Below are 14,109 nucleotides of genomic sequence, written 5' to 3'. Positions count from 1 at the left end.
GTGTGGTTTTGAAGTCATCTTATCCTAGTGCTACTACCCTAAGCGACATGTAACAAATAGTTTAGACTTTAAACATTCCTTTCTGATAATGCTTATGTAACTTTAGTTTTAACTCTGTCACTGCCCAGTTCTCTGCACTGAGGTTGAGTCAGGCAGTAAATGAAGTGTAATGATTAATCTAATTTAATCTGTTTTTTATGATTCACTCTAGTTTCGTTTCGTTGTCAGGACTGCAACTCTATCATCAATCTGACCACCCGTTTATCATCTCAGCAGTGAGACAATGAACCGGAACTGCAGCTCTGTGCCAATCAGCTTCAGTCTAAAGTTACATCAGTCATTTAATATCTCCTATAAACTTCTATACAGTATAAGTTGAGGTGTTGATAATTCTTAAGGAGTGCCACCACAGCCTTTGCAGAGAGTACGAGGGTTGGCCCAGAGGGAAAGCAGAACATGAAACTGCCCAGGCAGTTGGTTGAATGGCTGGATGTCACCATGTAAACTCTTTGTAGCTACCTGTTTTTATTAGCGGTGGAAAAAAGATTCGGGATCCGGCTCATTGAACCGGCCACCAAAGAAGACTCAAGAAACATGAATCTAGACATCTATTGAATCGGCTCAGTTGAGTCCTACCACATTTGATTAATATATAATCAATAAACAGCACCATTCAAACATACATACATTTTGCCTCTCTGCTGAGAGATCACAAAATGTACTACTCAACCTGACCACTAGCAGCGCCACCTGCACTCAGCCAGCAGGGATTCATGAGTAGCGAATCTGTAGCGGATCCGCCACTCATGAGTCCGATCCGCCACTCATGAGTCCGCTGCGGATTCGCCACTCATGAGTCCGCTGCGGATTCGCCACTCATGAGACCGATCCGCCACTCATGAGTCCGATCCGCCACTCATGAGTCCGATCCGTCACTCATGAGTCCGCTGCGGATTCGCCACTCATGAGACCGATCCGCCACTCACGAGTCCGATCCGTCACTCATGAGTCCGCTGCGGATCCGCCACTCATGAGTCTCTGCTTAACCTAGAGCAGGGAATCAACAGCCATTCACTCGGTCAGCAGAGAAACGAAACTTAACGTGTGAGTGAATTAATAGCCTATTCTGCATCCACTCCACATACATTTTAGACCATAAGAAAATAAAATATTCTTTCGTAGAAGTGACCCTGTTGTCATTCATTCCTTTTTTTTTTTTCTTTTGCACAGTTTAATTTTGAGCTTTAGGTTTAGGCTCATGTAAGATACTTGATATGATTTTCAGTGACTATGTAACTGATAAATGGCAATAACAACTGTAATAATCCTTTATGAGGTGTTTACTATGCTTTATTATGTCTCAAGTGATTGTACTGGAAACACTTTCTTTTGCAATCGGGCCATTTTGGGTCAAGTGACTCAAGTGACTCAAGTGACTCACAAAACCCGACTCATACAAGTGAGTGACTCAGACAGATCCGAATCCCTCAAAAGATCCAGGTTTTACACTACTAGTTTTTATATTTTCCTAAAAATCTGTATTTCATTTAAAGAAATACTGTAACTATTTTAGTATCTGAATCTGTTTTTTATGTCGTGCATTTTAATTCAAACTGTGACACATTCAGTTCAGTCCTGTCCTCCAGTAAAACTTCTTCTTCTTTTTTTTTTCCGAAAGTTCTTCTTAATAATAATAATAATAATACATTTTATTTATAAACGCCTTTCAGGACACACAAGGACGCTGTACAAAAACAGTGATGCTGACCTAAACTTTCAGAAGTTACTACCATGTGACTTTCTCTTATTTATTATCACTTCTTCATCTAACCCTCAAACATCATATTATAGATCTATTCCAAAATTAACTTTTGCATAAGATTATTTCAGGAAACATGTAACATGTTCAGCAAACAAAGCTCTCTGAGTTCCTGGAGTTAGACAGCATGGTCGTCTACCCAAGGTGGGCCCTTTTGAATCCTAAATGATGGATTAATAATAATATATATAGTTGTTTTTTTAGTCCAGGTATTTGTGTATAGCTGCAGAAGATTCTAATGAGAAAATATAGACCTGCAAGCTGCATTTCCTGCAAAAATCCGATGCAAATTTGTTCCAGCGGGCATTAACAGCTGTACACATTTTTCCTTTGCTCGAGTGGTCTCAACCATGTGCCAAAATGTCATTAAATGTGAAGAGAGGTTGTGATAAGTATAGAATCAGGTCCATTCTAGACTTTGTCAGAAAACAAGGATCCAGATTTTGACCTAACTGCTCTTCTGTCGCTCCATACAGATGAAGCTCACAAGCTGGATTTGTGTGGGTGGTACGTTATTTTTAAACTCAAACTGAAAAAAGTGATTTTAAGTAAAAGTAAGAAAAATAGCTGTAGCCTGAATCATGCCTCAGTTATGCTGATACAGGCCTATGCTCCTGGGGGACTTCCTATGATGCAATGATACTTTACTCTCCTCTCTCTCTATATACAGACTTTCATTTTCTACTTTTACTTAATTAACTCTGAGTGTCTCTCTTTCCTTTTATCTTAGAAATTGAATTTATATGCACAATATGCTTGATATTTGTTGTAGAGGTATGATGATAGATAAAGAGAGACATGAGAAAATATGTAACTTTAGTTTTAACTCGGTCACTGCCCAGTTCTCTGCACTGAGGTTGAGTTAGGCAGTAAATGAAGTGTAATGATTAATGTAATTTAATCTGTTTTTTATGATTCACTCTAGTTTTGTTTCGTTGTCAGGACTGCAACTCTATCATCAATCTGACCACCCGTTTATCATCTCAGCAATGAGACATTGAACCTGAACTGCAGCTCTGTGCCAATCAGCTTCAGTCTAAAGTTACATCAGTCATTTAATATCTCCTATAAACTTCTATACAGTATAAGTTGAGGTGTTGATAATTGTTAAGGAGTGCCACCACAGCCTTTGCAGAGAGTACGAGGGTTGGCCCAGAGGGAAAACATGAAACTGCCCAGGCAGTTGGTTGAATGGCTGGATGTCACCATGTAAACTCTTTGTAGCTACCTGTTTTTATATTTTCCTAAAAATCTGTATTTCATTTAAAGAAATACTGTAACTACTTTAGTGTCTGAATCTGTTTTTTTTTTTTATGCTGTGCATTTTAATTCAAACTGTGACACATTCAGTTCAGTCCTGTCCTCCAGTAAAACTTCTCTCCCCCCCCCCCCCCAAGTTATTTTTATTGGTTTTTAAGCAAATATTAACAGGTGGTCACTGCCTGCATTAGATAGTCAACCCATAGTTCCATAGTTCCATTTTGGGAGCCTGATCTGTGAGCTTAACTAAGTGTTGGAACACCAAGGGCAGCAATGGAAATATCAAGGGTCAATTATAACATCAGATCTTTGAAAATAGGCAAGCAATGGCCCCCATATTCTATAGAACTTTTGTTCTGACCTACAAACAGAGTAGCATATTTTCTCTAGCCTTAGGCAAGACATGAGATCCTGCAACCACTGGGAGTGAAACTACAGTTCTTCTTAGATACTGTTGGGTTAATAATAATAATAATACATTTTATTTATAAGCGCCTTTCAGGACACACAAGGACACTGTACAAAAACAGTGATGCTGACCTAAACTTTCAGAAGTTACTACCATGTGACTTTTTCTTATTTATTATCACTTCTTCATCTAACCCTCAAACATCATATTGTAGATCTATTCCAAAATGACCTTTTGCATAAGATTATTTCAGGAAACATGTCACATGTTCAGCAAACAAAGCTCTCTGAGTTCCTGGAGTTAGACAGTATGGTCATCTACCCAAGGTGGGCCTTTTTGAATCCTAAATGATGGATTAATAATAATAAGTATAGTTGTTTTTTAGTCCAGGTATTTGTGTATACGTTTAGATTGTCATAAAGGTTACAGACACTGCTTACAGGCTACTACAATGGAGAGCAAAGGTTTATTGCATAATTAAAACAACAATCAATACATGACTGAAGGATATTGTCTTTGCTCACAGGACGCATTCCCTCTCTCTGTCTCTGAATTGTACAGAATTAGGAATAATTGTGTCAATGTGTGCTGCTCTGTTTGCTTCTCTGAACCAGCTGCAACATTTCCATTGAATTTTAAATTACTTCTAAACAAACACAGCTGACTGGTGATGTTTCCACTGCATCACCTTGATGATTTGTGGTGAATGATTTAGTGGTTCTGTGAGCCTGCTAGAAACCTGCAAAATGACTCAAACTTACTTTGCATCACTTTTTAAAAACATTTCTGAGCTCAAACTCATGGATGAAGCAGCAGCTCTCTGTCCTTAATTGCAACTAAATTTGAAATCATTGCAAACTGCTCCAACTTAAATTCTAAGTTCTAAATGTTAGATTTAAAAAATACTTTGTGTAGATATATTGAACATAACTGCAGACACATTTCTGGTTAAGAACAGTTAATTGTCACATGTGTTCATGATGAATTGATCACCAGGTGTTAAACGGTGAGGAGTTTCATGGATGAGTTAGATTAGTAGTTAGATTAATAATTAATTAATTAATAAACTGATGTGAACATTTTTACCACAATTCACAATTAAATCTTTTTAATTACAATTTGTTTGTATATGTTCCATGTCTCTAATCCATTGATAACTTTGTGTCGACAGCTGTACTCAGATCTGGTATTTGTCAGGTAGGGTTGCGGGGAATCAAGTTTTAGGACCCAAATGCAGTACGTTAGTAGCCTGGCTCCGCCTGCCTACGTACTTCCGCTCATTTGCATTCCCTACAGTACTCTCTGCGAAGTCAGAGAGTCTGGTATCCAGGCTAGTACGTTAGAGGCAGGAGTAGGCAAAAAAAAAGTTTTTTTAATTAACAAAAGACAAAGCTAACAAACAAAAGGCGCTGCCGAGGTGGCAGGAAAACAAAAATCAAAAACACTATGAAAACTAAAATAAGACATGTAACTATGGCATGGCAAACATGGAAAACATGAACAAACTTCAGCATGATACCTGGGAAACAAGCAGTATGACGTGACAGGGACAAAGGGGAAGGCAGGGCTATATATACACACACGAGGAATAGAGGGGTGATGAGACACAGGTGAGGCAAATCAAGACACCAAGGTGAAACCAATGAGCTAATCAAAAGAAAACATGGAGACATGGAGAAACAAAAACAGGAAGTTCAGGACTTAACAAAATAAAACAGGAAACAGAACAGAAAAACTAAACACTAACTATGACTATGAACAAACTAATAACTTAAAATACAATAAAAAGAAAACATGACAGAAAACTAAACCATGACTGAAAACCAAGAATGGAAGACATGACAGAAAACATGACAGTATTTTACTGTGAAAGCATACATTTAAAGAGTGTGCATAAAGTGTAAAGATCAATAAGTTCATTCATTGATCTCAAAGCTTCATCATTAAATGGATCGGACAGTTTGATTGACAGGACAGTTTTTACCATCATCATTCACACAGGGACCAAAGTAGGGGTAGAGTTTGTCAGTGAAGGAGCAGCCAGTAAAGGAGTAGATAAGAGCTGCAGTATCTACATCATGAAAGGAGACCAGACCCTCCTCATAATCCACAAACACCCCCACCTTCTCAGGACGAGAACGAAGAGAGAGACTGACCAGAAGATCACCAAAGGCAGGGTATTCATTTCCATTTCTCAAACATTCAGTCAAGAAACGACTGTGAGGTCTCAGTTTGATGGTCCCCTTCCTGTTGATTGACTCTCTGGCCACTCCTAGATCCCAGTCAGTCTTTCCTTTAACCTGAAGCTAAAAGTAAAATATGCTTGAAGAACCATCCTTCTTTCTTAAAACACTGGGAAAACGAGAAAATCTCTTGTATGGAAGATTCTTCTTCATGTCACTATCATGTACTTCTTTTTCATCATCAGACAGGATGAGTTCAGGATGTGCTGTATCAGGATCAAGAGTCACATCCACTGCATACTGCTGGAGCCTCTTCAGCTCAGCCTCAAGCAGCTTCTTCATGTCTTCACTGAGTGTCTCCTCCAGCTGAGTCACAGCTCTCACCACAGTCCCCTTATATGATGGTGGACGGACGCTGACCTCTGTCCAGTCCTTGGTGGGTGGAGCAGCTTTCAGAGAGGAGAAGCTTTGGAGGACGTGGAGGTGGTCTTCAGAACGTGAGAGCTGCTTTATCTCATAGCTCCTCTTCATGAGCTCAAAGACTTCCTGTTCCAGATCTTTGATGAAACCTGCAGCCTGTTTCTCTGTTGTTTTCTGTTTGTCTTCGATCTCCTTTATGAGCTGGTTCAGGCCTCTCTCAACAGACTCCTTCAGAGCAGTGAAGACCTGAACACCTTCTGCTTTCTCTCTGTCCGCAGCATATTTACTCATCTTCACTGACTTTTTCATCTCCTCAATCTTCAGTTGTCTCTTCTGGATCATCTGCTGAATTTCATCCTCTGTCTTCCACAGCTCTGCCTTCTTTCCTTCATATCCTTCTTTCAGAGGAACAACCTCATGTGTCTTGTGGTCCAAAACAGAGCAGAGCATGCAGACACATGTCTGGCCAGTCTTACAGAAAAGTTCCAGAGGTTTATCGTGCTTCCTACACATCCTGTCTTCCAGGTTGTCCACAGGGTGGATCAGCTGATGTCTTTTCAGGCGTGACACTGTCAGATGAGGCTCCAGGTGAGAGTCACAGTAGGAGAGCAGACACACCAGGCAGGACTTCAGGGCCTTCAGTTTGGTTCCAGTGCAGACGTCACAGGGAACTTCTCCTGGTTTGGCAGCTTGTTGCTCTGAGCTGCTGCTGCTGGCTTTCTGCTGAGATTCATGTCTGAACTGAGCAACCATCTCACTGATGAAAGTATTGATGTCTAGTTCAGGTCTTGTCTCAAACACCTTGTTACACAGTGGACACTTGCACAGGTTAGTAGTATCCCAGTGTTGAGTGATGCAGTGTTTGCAGAAGTTGTGTCCACATGATGTAGTGACTGGATCAGTGAACACATCCAGACAGATGGAGCACAGAAACTGATCTTCGGATCTCGGACATCTGGCAGTAGACATGTCTACACACTGACAACGAGAGAGAAAGAGAGAAAAAACTGTTTAAGTAGAGATTTATTGATTATTGATGAGTTATTGAACTTCTAAAGAAGCATGCTGTTTTACAGTTTCATTTAATTTCACTTGATTCAATCTGACAGAGTCAGTATGAAGTGAAAGAGTGGAACTTCCTGTTGGACTGAACATTCAGTTTTATTTATTTATATAGCGTCAATAACAATACAAATCGTCTCAAGCCGCTTTACAAAAACCCGGCCTGAAACCCCCAGAGCAAGCCTGAAGGCGACGGTAGCAAGGAAAAACTCCCTTTTAACATGAAGAAACCTTGAGCAGAACCCAGCTCATATGGAGGGACCCATCTGCCTAAGGCCAGCCGGGTACAGACAGAAGAAAGAGAGAAGAGAAGAGAACAGCAAGATAAACATACATCTGTCATAGATACACATATCTGACTAAAAAAGTCAGATATATATAAAAAAAAACATCTAAGTTTTAATGCTGGTTGTTGAAACACAGTAAATATTATTAGCTGTACTCACCAGCATTTGAGTCAGATGTTGAGAAAGAACAGATGAACTCAGTTGATTTTTCTTCAGACAAAAATACAGAGATTCGTGAGGACTGCAGTTCTTCTCAGGAAAGTGACGTTGAATGTGGTCTTTATAGTTTTTGCTCCTCCTCTGCAGCTCTGTTCGTTACAGTTTGTTTCCTGGTTCAAGTTCAGATGTGAAATTGCACTGGGATTGTTACTTATATTACTTCCTGGTTTGACTTTATTGTAGCTCATAAAAAGACTGTAAATGTGTTAGTTTTTCAATCCTTATCAGCTCCACCAGAGTTCAAACTCTTCTGATAGTCGTTGATTTTTCTGAACTCTGCTGGACACAGAGAAGAACTACACCAGACTTCACTTCACTTTGATTAACAACAACAAACTCTAAAAGTTTTTAAGAACATATTGACTCGGTTGTAAACTCACATTCAGTTTGGATCATTGCTTCCATCTAGAGACTGAACTGTAGGAAGATCAAATCTGTACTTCAGACCAGGTCACGTTACCCTGTGATACAACTACTGTGAGACTGCAGCCAAGAAGACATTTATTGTATTTGATAAGTTATTAGCAAACTTTAAACTCCAGAGTTCATCTCCAACCTTTACTGAGATCTTGAGAATGTCCACATGAAGTTTAGAGAGACGTGTCTACAGTCATGTTCAATATATCCATGCAAAGACTTTTTAAATATAACATTTAAAGAAATTATTATTGTTTAAAATGTAACATAATTTTATCAAACATCAGCTTCAGGATGTCCAGGAGGTGGAGACAGAGACCGGGGTAAACAGATAGAGGTGTTCAGCCAGAAGGCAAAGAAAATGACCAAGATATTTGAAGTTGGCCCAGGGACAGAGCATGGGGCCCAGATAGTTCAGGGGGTTGGCTCGGAGGGAAAGCAGACTGGAGAGGTCATATCTGAAGACCATCAGGAGGCTGGTCAGGAGGCTGGCAGCAATGAGGATACAGAACAGAGAGATTCAAAATGTTGAAGCTGATTCATTCAAGTAGAGAAAGCAGCTCATTCAAACACACTTCTTTCTAATTCAGGGATAGAGAATAAGTCCTGGGAGCAAAGAAAGTAACTTGATTTATTGAAGGATTCAGAAGTAAGATTAAAGCAGATATCATTTAATGTTTTGGCTGATTGTTATATATGAACATAGAAATAAAAGTCATTGTGGTCACAACAACTGAAGTATTTAGATGATATCACAGCATATTATGTTATGTACATATTCTATATTTTAACACATATAAACATTTGATAAGTTAAATTGTTAAAAATATATTAAACAATCAAAGATTCTGAGACGTCTGAAAACCTGTAAAATGACCATTTAGAAAGGAATTTGTAGTGAGACTGAGATTTATTTTACATTCGTTTTTAAAAATGTTTCTGATCAAAAACTGGTGAATGAAACCATATCGAAGGTGGTGACACCGGAAAGAAACATAGTCAACACAACCCAGTACACAGCTCTTGACCTTTAATTGTAGCTCATTTTATAATCATCACAAATTACACACATGTGTTTTTCATGATGGATCCATCACTGGGTGTTACAGGGTGAAGAGTTTCATGAATCAACAGTGAAAAAACATTAAAACAAGTAAAAGGTAAAAGTCCAACAACCATTAAATCTAAACTTATGAATTAAAGAATGAAGGAATGAACACATTAATGAAAGAAAACAAGTTGATATGAACATTTTTACCATAATTCACAATAAAATCTTTTTATTCCAGAATAATCAGTTTGTACTGTTTCTCTCTAATCCATTGATATCTTTGTACCAGTATTGTAGTATTAACATATGTATAGAGCAGGGTTGCTCATTACGTCGATCGCGATTGACCGGTAGATCACGAAGGTAGTGCGAGCAAGACAAACTTTAATCTTCATTAATTTTTACTTTATATTTGCAACATGCCCTCAGTTCAGTGGCATACATCCACAGCCATGCACAATTTCAACAACAACTCAAGACTACTGTCTCTCTTAAAGAGACAGCGTTTTTTTTCTAAAGGTGCAGTGCAACAGTTTTTTTTTTGATAAAAATAAAAACAAAGATGGATAGAGCTTTTAACACTGTATCAACAATTAATATGACAATGTGACTATATATATACATATATACACATGTGTGTGTATATATATATATATATATATATATATATATATATATATATGTGTGTGTGTGTGTGTATATATATATATATATATATATATATATATATACACACACGGCTAGATCACTTTGACTTGGTCATTGTAAAAAGTAGCTCGCAAGCCAAAAAAGTGTAGGCACCCCTGTTATAGAGTGTGAATAAAGTGTGAGGCTCAATAACTTCATTCATTGATCTCAAAGCTTCATCATTAAATGGATCAGACAGTTTGATCGACAGGACAGATGATCAGAGGTGCAGAGTTTTTACCATCATGATTCAGATTAGGACTGAAGAATGGGTAAAGCTTGTCAGTGAAGGAGCAGCCAGTAAAGGAGTAGATACGAGCTGCAGTATCTACATCATGAAAGGAGACCAGACCCTCCTCATAATCCACAAACACCCCCACCTTCTCAGAACGAGAACCAAGAGAGAGACTGAGTAAAGGACCAGCACAGGCCATATACTTATTTCCATTTCTCAAACATACAATCCCGTTACCATTTTGAGGTCTAAGAGTAATGCTTCCCTTCCTGTTGACTGACTCTCTGGCCACTCCTAGATCCCAGTCAGTCTTTCCTTTAACCTGAACCTGAAAGTAAAATCTACCTGAAGAGAAACTCTTCTTTCCTAAAACACATGGACATTTACAAATTCTCTCTGGGTTGTCTGGAAGATTCTTCATCACGTCACTATCATGAACTTGTTTTCCATCATCAGACAGGATGAGTTCAGGATGTGCTGTATCAGGATCAAGAGTCACATCCACTGCATACTGCTGGAGCCTCTTCAGCTCAGCCTCAAGCAGCTTCTTCATGTCTTTACTGAGTGTCTCCTCCAGCTGAGTCACAGCTCTCACCACAGTCCCCTCATATGATGGTGGACGGACGCTGACCTCTGTCCAATCCTTGGTGGGTGGAGCAGCTTTCAGGAAGGAGAAGCTTTGGAGGAGGTGGAGGTGGTCTTCAGAGCGTGAGAGCTGCTTTATCTCAGAGCTCCTCTTCATCAGCTCAGAGACTTCCTGTTCCAGATCTTTAATGAAACCTTCAGCCAGGTGAGGCTCCAGGTGAGAGTCACAGTAGGAGAGCAGACACACCAGGCAGGACTTCAGGGCCTTCAGTTTGGTTCCAGTGCAGACGTCACAGGGAACTTCTCCTGGTTTGGCAGCTTGTTGCTCTGAGCTGCTGCTGCTGGCTTTTTGTTGACCTTCATGTCTGAACTGAGCAACCATCTCAGAGAACAAAGTGTTGATCTTCAGTTGTGGTCTAGTGAAAATCTCTTTACACATTGGACACTGGATCCTTTCATTATGATCCCAGTGTTGAGTGATGCAGTGTTTGCAGAAGTTGTGTCCACATGGTGTAGTGACTGGATCAGTGAACACATCCAGACAGATGGAGCACAGAAACCAGAAACTGATCTTCAGATCTCAGACATCTGGCAGCAGACATGTCTACACACTGACAACAATAGAGAAAGAGAAAAAAACACAGTTTAAGTAGAGATTTATTGATTATTGATGAGTCATTGAACATGCTGTTCTGCAGGTTAATTTAATTTCACTTGATTTAATCTGACAGAGTCAGCATGAAGTGGAAAGAGTGGAAATTCCTGTTGGACTGAAGCTCTAAGTTTTGACGTTGGTTGTTGAAACACAGTAAATATTATCAGCTGTACTCACTAGTATTTGAGTCAGATGTTGAGAAAGCACAGATGAACTCAGCTGAATTTTCTTCAGACAGAAACACAGAGATGTGTATGGACTGCAGCTCTGCAGTGGTTCTGAGAAACTTTCACTTTCATTTCAGGAAAGTGACGTTGAATCGTGAGACAGCTGAATCCTCGCAGACGCGCTTGTGCAGTGTGACTCCTCTGCATCAGTGCACAACCCAGATCTTTCGAGGGATTCGGATAATTCTGAGTCACTCCCTGATATGAGCCAGGTTGTGCCAGACACGCGAGTCACTTGAGTCACTTGACCCAAAATGGCCCAATTGCGCAAGAAAGTGTTTCCAGTACATTCATTCGAGACATAATAAAGCATAGTAAACACCTAATAATGGATTATTACAGTAACCTGTTATTTTACAATTTATCAGTTCATTGTGATCATGTAAATGTGGCCACTGAAAATCATATCAAGTCGCTTAAATAAGCCTAAATCTAGAGCTCAAAATTAGGCTGTGCAAAAAAAATCAAACAAAAAAAATGAATTAGGACAGGTTCACCACTACGAAAGAATATTGTATTTTCTTATGTTCTAAAATGTTTGTGGAGTGGTTGCAGAGAAGGCTATTAACTCACTCACAACATAGGCTCCAAGCTTATACGGCAGTATAGTCAACAACAGAAAAAACTCATACCGGTGTGCAAGACCGCGAGAAAGAAGGGATCCACGAGTGAAGCCACGAGCTGCCCGCAAGCAGAAATGAGTTATGAGTTACGGTTAGCAGTCGCTTAGTTTTGGTTTGGATCCTCTAGCGGTCATGAGTTAGGTGCGCGTTACTCTGGAGCGGTTATGAGTCGGTTAAGTTTCATTTCGCTGTATATTGTCCGTAAGTAGCGTTGGAAAAAAGATTTGGGATCCAGCTCATTGAACCGACCATCAAAGAAGACAAATACTCTTAATCTGTTGCCGCCTATAGCCAGTCTAAAGATTAAAAAAAAAAAAAGACAATTTTTTTTAAAATTTATACCATTAATCACAGACAAGAATGTCAGTTTTCTGCTAGACTGTGAGTAACGTTATGATACTAAATGTCACTGGAGCCTATGTAGTGAGTGAAACAAATAGTTTAGACTTTAAACCTTCCTTTCTGATAATGCTTTTATTATTAGCTCAGGTGACCCTGAATCATGCCTCAGTTATGCTGATACAGGCCTAGGCTCCTGGGGGACTTCCCATCATGCAATGATACTTTACTCTCCTCTCTGTCACTATGCAGACTTTCATATTCTACTATTGTATGGAACTTCATTACCTCTGAGTGTCTGTCTTTCCCTTTATCTTAGAAATTGACACATGAGAAAAGATGTAACTTTCGTTCTAACTCTGTCCCTGCCCCGTTCTCTGCACAGAGGTTGAGTGAGGCAGTAAATGAAGTAAATAATTTAATTTGTTTTTTATGATTCACTCTTGTTTCGTTCTGAAGAACTAATGTCTAGACTGCAACTCTATCATCAATCTGACCACCCGTGTATCATTTCAGCATGAGACATTGAACCCGAGCTGCAGCTCCGTGTCAATCAGCTTTAGTCTAAAGTTACATCAGTCATTTAATTTCTCCTATAAAATTCTACAGGAATTTGAGGTGTTGATGATTCTTGGAGGGGTGCGACCACAGCCTTTGCATAGAGTTCAGGGGGTTGGCCCGGAGGGAAAGCAGAATGCAAAACTGCCCAGGCAGTGTAGAGCAACAGAAAAGAGGGTCCCAGTTTGGTGGTTGAATGGCTGGATGACACCATGTAAACTCTTTGTAGCTTCCTCTTTTTATATTTTCCTAAAAATCTGTATTCCATTGAAGGAAATACTGTAACTTATGTAGTATCTGAATCTGTTTTTTATGCTGTGCATTTTAATTAAAACTGGGACACATTCAGTTCAGTCCCATCCTCCTGTAAAACTTTTTTTTTTCCCCAAAAATTTTTTTTTTTAATTGGTTTTTAAGCAAGTATTGACAGGTGGTCACTGACTATGTTGCATTGTCAACCCCCCTCTTGCTGTTACAAGGTCACAGCATGACAACTGCTATAAGGTACCATAGTTCCATTTTGGGTGCCTCATCTGTGGGCTTAACTAAGTGTTGGAACGCCAAGGGCAGCATTGGAAATATCAAGGGTCAATTATAACATCAGATATTTGAAAATAGGCAAGCAATGGCCCCCATATTCTATAGAACTTTTGCAGCGTATTGTCTCTGGCCTTAGGCAAGACATGAGATCCTGCAACCACTGGGAGTGAAACTACAGTTCTTCTTAGATACTGTTGGGTCATAAGCACTTTTTCAGACATGTTAGTGATGCTCTGATTTAGGATTAGCTTGTTGTCTAAATGCCAACTGACCTAAACTTTTGTAAGTTTCTACCATGTGACTTTCTTTTATTTGTTATCACTACTTCATCTAACCCTCAAACATCATATTGTAGATCTATTCCAAAATGAACTTTTGCATCAGATTATTTCAAGAAACATGTCACATGTTCAGCAAACAAAGTTATTTGAGTTCCTGGAGTAACATAGCATGGTCGTCTACACAAGGTGGGCCCTTTTGAATCCTGAATGATGGATTCATAATAATAATAATATATATTGTTGTTTGTGCGT

At 39.3% G+C, this 14,109-nt stretch overlaps 1 pseudogene across 1 annotated transcript; it reads right to left on the bottom strand.

The window, feature by feature from the left end:
- Nucleotides 1–5,431: 5,431 nt before the first annotated feature.
- LOC311506518 (E3 ubiquitin-protein ligase TRIM21-like) lies at nt 5,432–7,060 on the bottom strand (annotated as a pseudogene). The gene has a single exon. The product of its transcript is annotated as an E3 ubiquitin-protein ligase TRIM21-like (transcript).
- Nucleotides 7,061–14,109: the final 7,049 nt, after the last annotated feature.

Source organism: Chelon labrosus, assembly GCF_963514085.1.
Source record: "Chelon labrosus genome assembly, chromosome: 2".
Taxonomy (NCBI): domain Eukaryota; kingdom Metazoa; phylum Chordata; class Actinopteri; order Mugiliformes; family Mugilidae; genus Chelon; species Chelon labrosus.
The sequence above is the reverse complement of the archived record's forward strand: the minus strand, read 5'-3'. Positions and strand labels throughout refer to the sequence as shown.